Here is a 6,846-nt window from a genome sequence, read left to right as displayed (position 1 = left end):
ACCTTTTCAAAAAGACCTTTATTTTCCAACTTAAATTTCCTTTTTTCCCCCTTGTTGACACTATACAAGTCTCTAAGTTTATTTCAAATCTTCATTCAATAAATAATAAGTTATCCATGCCTTATTGAACTTATGCTCTAAAGTAATTGGTGTGGATCTGTGTTTGTGTATTTGTAACTGGTATATTTAATATATGTCTTTTCAGCATTATTTTGCCAAACTACTTGTTGCTTAAACTTTATCATCATCACTTAGCATGTAAAACATGTTCAAACGCCTAAGGTATGCCTTAGGTGTGCTAAATTAAATTTTAAATTAAAATTTATAAAGACAAATATTTTCTAAAGGGTAATTCCAACGATTTTGTGTATAAACCACCAAAACACAAAAAATGCATATGTACTATTACTATTAGTTTTTATTTACAGATTTGAAAGGAGGCTGGCCATCAACAATCTCATCACTGAGAAATGTTGTTGTTGATGATGCACTTACCTATGGGAAAATCAAATCCAGGAGTTGGAGCCTGTGACACTTAAAGTAGAAGCTTGAGCTGAGGAAGGGTCTCCCTGAATTGGGCTTACTGGGTAATGAATTCGTGCTTACTGGGTAACCAACCAGTTATGGTTTTCTGTATGGGAGATATTGCTAGATAAGATATTTCAGGAAGTGTGTATTTTAGGTCCCAAAATAGTAGAAATAAAGATAAAAATAATGAACAACCCATTTTAGTTAAAAGGGTCTTTAATGTACAATATTTCTACTTTGAATACTCAATACATATGGTTCATAATTGGTTTGCTTTGTTATGAGAGCAGTAGTTTTAGTGTAAAACAAATGGAAGGGGAAGGATTTCTACTGTCTATCATTATATATAAAACTAAATATATGTTTTCTGTTGTAGACATTATACATTTGTTTATAGCTTTTTATTTTTAATATTATTAATTGTGCATAAGGAACACAGAGTTCTTCATCCCAGATCATGCTGGTTCTTTGTTTAATTTATATACTTAATAACTTTAGAGAAGGACACTAGTTTCAGCATTTTCATAGCTTAAGATCAGTATTCAAGTTAAAATTTATAATCAGAGAGTTGCTAAGCTTCATTTATAATGCCATCTGTGTTTTCTTCACTTCTGGAAATATTTACCTCTCCTTTTACTAAAACACTCATATTATATGTACTTTTGTACATAGAAAGTTCTATTGTTCATAAGAAACTTAGAGAAAATTTTCTGTTAAAACTTCTTTTAATGTCACAATTCAATCGAAAGTTCTTTAAAAATATTAACTTACATGCACATGGTCACATGTTCATAGGAACAGGGAAATAAAGAGCTTATATATGGCTAAAATGAAGAATTATTTTGAGATAATATACTCTCAGTAAATGTGTTAAACAGTAGGAAAACTGGTTACATGTAGGAAAAATATAAGTGTCATATACAGTTTAATCATTTGACTAATCCACTCATCTCTACCCCATGAATATCAGTTTACAATGAGTACGTTTTCTCTTGGGCAAAGTAACAAGTAGAAAACAGGTATTTGAGCTTCTGAAAATAAAATATTGTTACATTGTTAGACCTTAATCTAATTAGATTTCCATTCTCTTGGTAGATTTTTCTGGTGGCAAACATTAATTTTAAGATGTGATGGCAGTTCAAATATATAGAACAGAGAAGAAAAAAACCCTAAGATTTGCTCATATATGCCAGACACTCTGCTCTTGTTCATTCATACCTAGCATTTATATCCTATTTCAATTAGCCAGGTAAGCATTTTATATTTATTTACTTATGCACTTTTCACAAGAACCTTCTGAAAATGCTGAAACTACTGTCTTTCTCTAAAGTTTATTAAATATATAAATTAAACAAAAAACAGCATGATCTGGAATGAAGAGCTCTGTGTTCCTTATGCACAATTAATAATAGTATTAATAATAGAAGGAAAAATAAATAAATAAATAAAAATAGAAGGCTATTAGTAAATGTATAATGTCTACAACAGAAAACGCTTAAGTTTTTATTTAAATACGTTAGTGTCCATCAATAGATGAAAGTAAAATAAAAATGTAGCATTAAGCATAAAAGACAGAATTTAAATCTAGGTATATAGTTTTTTACCCCCTATCTGGCCCCACAACACTAATATTTCCCAAATTAGAATCAGAAAGTATATTCTCCTTCCTAATATCTGCAGCTGTATTCTTGAGTTATGACACCGTCATCCATAGAGTCAGTAATCTCAAAATAGTTGCCTCTTTCTTTTCCTAAATTCTTCTTATTCAATTAGGCACACATTCCAAAGGACCCTGGAAGCTGTACTCACCCTGTAGCCTCTATTTTGTCTCCCTCTTTTCTGGTTTAGAACCTTATCTCCTATTTTTCTTATCTCCCTGGATCATGGCAGGGGCATCCTGTAGTCTTATCTGTTGATAGTATCTTCCTGGAAGTCATAGTTAAAATAAAGATTTGGTATATTATTTCCCTTTGTAAAAAAGCCATTGATTAATAGAGTAGCAGAAGGAGAAATCAAGAAAACAACCTCATTTACAACTGCATGAAAAAATAATAAAATACCTGAGAATAAACTTAACCAAGAAGGTAAAAGACCTGTACTCCAAAGCTCTGAAACACCAATGAGAGGAATTGAAGACAACACACACAAATGGAAAGATATTCCATGTTAATGAATTGGAAGAATGAATATTGTTAAAATAGCCATATTTCTCAGTCTACAGATTTAATACAATCCCCATCAAAATACCAACATTTTTCATAGAACTAGAATAAACAATCCTAAAATTTGTATGGAAGCACATAAGAAGGCAAAGAGTCAATGCAATCTTGAAAAAGAGGAACAAAGCTGGAGGTATCACAATCCCAGATTTCAAGACAAAGCTGTAATAATCAAAACAGTACAGTACTAGTACAAAAATAGATCCATAGATCAATGGAAGAGAATAGAAAGTCCAGAAATAAACCCACAGTTATATGGTCAATTAATGTACAACAAAGAAGTCAAGAATATGTATACAATGGAGAAAAGACCATCTATTCAACAAATGGTGCTGGGAAAACTGGACAGCTGCATGCAAAAGGATAAAACTGGACTTTCTTACATCATACACAAAAATAAACTCAAAATGGATTAAAGATGTAAATGTGAGACTTGATCATAAAACTCCTAGAAAAAAGCATAGACAGACATTAACTTCTTTGACATTGGCTGTAGAAAAAAAATATATATATATTTAGATATCTTTCCTCAGGCAAAGGAAACGAAAGCAAATATAAATTACTGGGACTACATCAAAATAAAAACCTTTTGCGTAGTGAAGAAAACCATCAAGAAAACAAAAAGGCAACCTACTGAATGGGAAAAGATATTCTCAAATGGTATATCCAACAAGGAATAAGAATCCAAAATTTATAACGAACTTAAACAACTCAACACCAAAGTGACAAATAATCTAATTAAAATTGTGCTGAGTGCCCAAATAGACATTTTTTCCAGAGAAGACACACAGATGGCTGACAGACACATGAAAAGATGCTCAACATCACTAATCATCAGGGAAATGCAAATTAAAACTGCAATGAGACGTCACTTTACACCTGTCAGAAAGGCTGGAATTATAAACATAAGAAACAAGTGTTGGTAAGGATGTGGAGAAAAAAGGAACCCTCATGCACTGTTGGTGGGAATGCAAATGGGTGCAGCCACTGTGGAAAACAGTATGGAAGTTCCTCAAAAAGTGATACCATGAGATATGAAATTATTCATAAGATCCAGTAATCTTACCAGTGGCTGTTTACCCTAAGGGGAAAAATACGAATTTGAAAAGATATATGCACCTCTATGTATACTGCAGAATTATTTACAATAGGCAAGATATAGAAGCAGCCCAAGATTCCATCCATAGAAGAATGGATAAAGGAGTGATATACACTGCACACACACACTGGAATATTATTCAGCCATAAAAAAGAATATAATTCTTGACATTTGCAACAACATAAAGGACATAGAGAGTATAATGCTAAGTGAAATAAGTCAGTCAGAGAAAAGACAAATTTTAATGTTTTCACTCATATGTGGAATTTGAGGAATGAAACAAAGACAAAAAAAGTAGATTCTTATATACAGAGAACAAATTGGTGGTTGCCAGAGGGAAGGTGGGTAGGGGGATGGCAAAATAGAAAATAGATAAAGAGATTAAGAGTATATTTATGGTGATGAGCACTGAGAAATGTACAGAATTGTAGAATCATTGTGTTGTACACCTGAAACTAATGTAACACTGTGTGTTAATTACACTTTCATCATAATAAAACACTGATAGTGCCTTGCTTCTTTTTGCTATGGAATAAAGTCTAAGTTTCAGTTAATGGGAGTGTATAGTCACCCTCAGCTGAGGTGGGGAAGGCTATTGTTGGGACAAGTTTCATAAAGAAATATCAGCATAGGACATAAAACATGTGCATTAGACATCAAAATGGAGCTGTCAAGTCAGGATTTGGACCTATTAGTCATTGTGATGTAGATTTTATTGAAATCTATGAAAACAAAATTATGTCACAAAGAGAATGAGCTCTGAGAAGGAATGACTGATGAAGTGGGAGGAAAACCAAGAGAGAATGGCACCTTGGAAGACAAGGGGAGTAAGTGTAGCAGACAGGAGGGCTTAGCTAACTTTTTCAAATACTGCTAGTAGGTCAGCTAATACGTAATATGTGATGCTGTAATATAATAATATATGATACACACTGTATACTTAATATGTATATATTCAGAATTGATGCTTGAATTTACAAAGTGTCTGGAATAGAAGTTTTGGTGCACTGAGGAGACTCAAGCTTGATTGAAGTAGGCATCAGAGGAAATTAGATGAGAGGAAGTGGATGGAGGTAAGGAGTATAAGCAACTACCGTGAAGTGAAATTTCGATGCCAAAAAGAACAAAGAAATATGTGGTGGCTCCTCAGTGAAGGTGGATCAGGTATTCTTTTTAAGAAGGGTGACATATAAAAGAGGGGAGCTTCATCCTGATGGTAACAGTTCTTTTAAGAGAGAATTGATGATGTGAATGAAGTGGTGAATAGGAAAGAACTGAGGGATGGGTGTGAGAACCTAGAATCTTGTACCACAGTGAGGATATTGCCTTTATATAGAATCTTGGGAATTCCATCAACAGTAAAAGAGAGGTGCTTAGTGTCCTGTGCACACACGCCTTGCAAGCGACGGCGCCATGAGTCTGACTTCCAGGGTACGAGTTGAATGGATCGTAGCAGTTACTTTGCTGCTGGGACACCTGTGATTGGCTATCTAGCTTACAAAAGGTTTTATGGTAAAGATCATCACAACAAATCTATGGTAAACCTTCACATGCAGAAAGATAACCCCAAGATAATACATGCTTATGACATGGAGGATTTGGGAGATAAAGCTGTGTACTGTTGTTGGAGGTCCAAAAAGTTCCCATTATGTGATGGATCTCGCACAAAACACAATGAAGAGACTGGAGACAACGTGAGACCTCTGATCATTAAGAAAAAGGAAACGTAAACGGACAGTTTTGATGCTGCAAACCAACTTGTCATGATGTCATCTGACTGTTTAATTAGAATGACTACCACCTCTGTCTGTTCACCTCCCCTGGGTTCTAGATGTGATGTATTGCAAATTGCAGTTTTCATATTCATGGCATTTGCCTTATTTGTTGAACCATCGTGGTACACACTTGTTTAAACAAAAAAAAAAAAAAGGAAAAAGGAAAAGCAAGCAAACAAACAGAAAAACAGTAAAAGAGAAAAAGCAAAATGTCTCGGTAGATACAGTAGGCTGGTAGGTAGGGTAGCTAGCATCAGTGGATGTTCCCTCCTAATAATGTGTTATTTCTCGGTGTAATAGGAAGTAATATTATTAGCTGGAATTAAGGTAAGAAAGGGAATTTATGAACAAGTGGGAATTTATGAGTGAGAGAACAATATGAAATAACTTTTTTGAATTTTTAATTCTTGCGTACATGTTTAGATCATGAATAATGTGTCTACTCATTTAATATCCTCAGCACATCCAAATGTCTAGGACACATCCCACTAATGATAATAATAGCAATAACAACACTAAAATAACAATAGGTTACATTTCTTGGGGACTTATTACTTGCTAGGTAGGCACTGATGAGTGCTACATGTGGATAAACTAATTGAATCTTCACCAAGATATCTGAGTTGAGGAATGTGATATCCCATTGTACAGTTGAAAAGATCAAGATATTAAGAATGATATCTTACCCAAGATCACATATTTAAAGGGAGAAACTGGTAAAATGAAAAAAAAAAAGAAATTCTCTCAAATATGAATTTCATTAGGACTTCAGGAAGGTTGGGAGACTTCAGGGGTCAATGTTGAAGTACGAGGCACTTTGTTAAGTCAGGGTGTGATGTTTTGCAACAGGATTTAAGGATCTACTCGATGCCAATGCTACTCACATCACCCTATAGGCGGCCACATATTTAAGTTCCTCTTAAGGATGTTTCCGTATCTGTAAATAAGCACCAGGGTCAGGTGGTCAGACATCCCTCATAAACCAAGGTCTTCAAGTTGTTGTCTGAAACCATCCAACAAAGAAGACCTAGGTGTGTTCCCGGAGGTTGGGATGTGCACCTTAGTACCTTTGATATCTCCAGCAACTTTCAAATAATAGGAACTGGTTGTCGATACGGATTATAAGGATGATGATGTTGTGGCTTTTTAAATTCACATCTCTATCCGCAGATAGCAATCACCTTGCAAGACTGATAGCTAATGTTCAAACTGCCTTTTGTGCAAG

The 6,846-nt window shown here is 34.3% G+C and overlaps 1 pseudogene; it reads left to right on the top strand.

Moving 5' to 3' along the window:
• The first annotated feature begins 5,259 nt into the window (after window positions 1–5,259).
• LOC129516345 (CDGSH iron-sulfur domain-containing protein 1-like) lies at window positions 5,260–5,576 on the top strand (annotated as a pseudogene).
• The last annotated feature ends 1,270 nt before the right edge of the window (window positions 5,577–6,846 follow it).

Source organism: Nyctereutes procyonoides, unplaced genomic scaffold (assembly GCF_905146905.1).
Source record: "Nyctereutes procyonoides isolate TBG_1078 unplaced genomic scaffold, NYPRO_anot_genome, whole genome shotgun sequence".
Taxonomy (NCBI): domain Eukaryota; kingdom Metazoa; phylum Chordata; class Mammalia; order Carnivora; family Canidae; genus Nyctereutes; species Nyctereutes procyonoides.
Note: the sequence above shows the minus strand (reverse complement) of the source record. Positions and strands in the feature narration are given on the sequence as shown.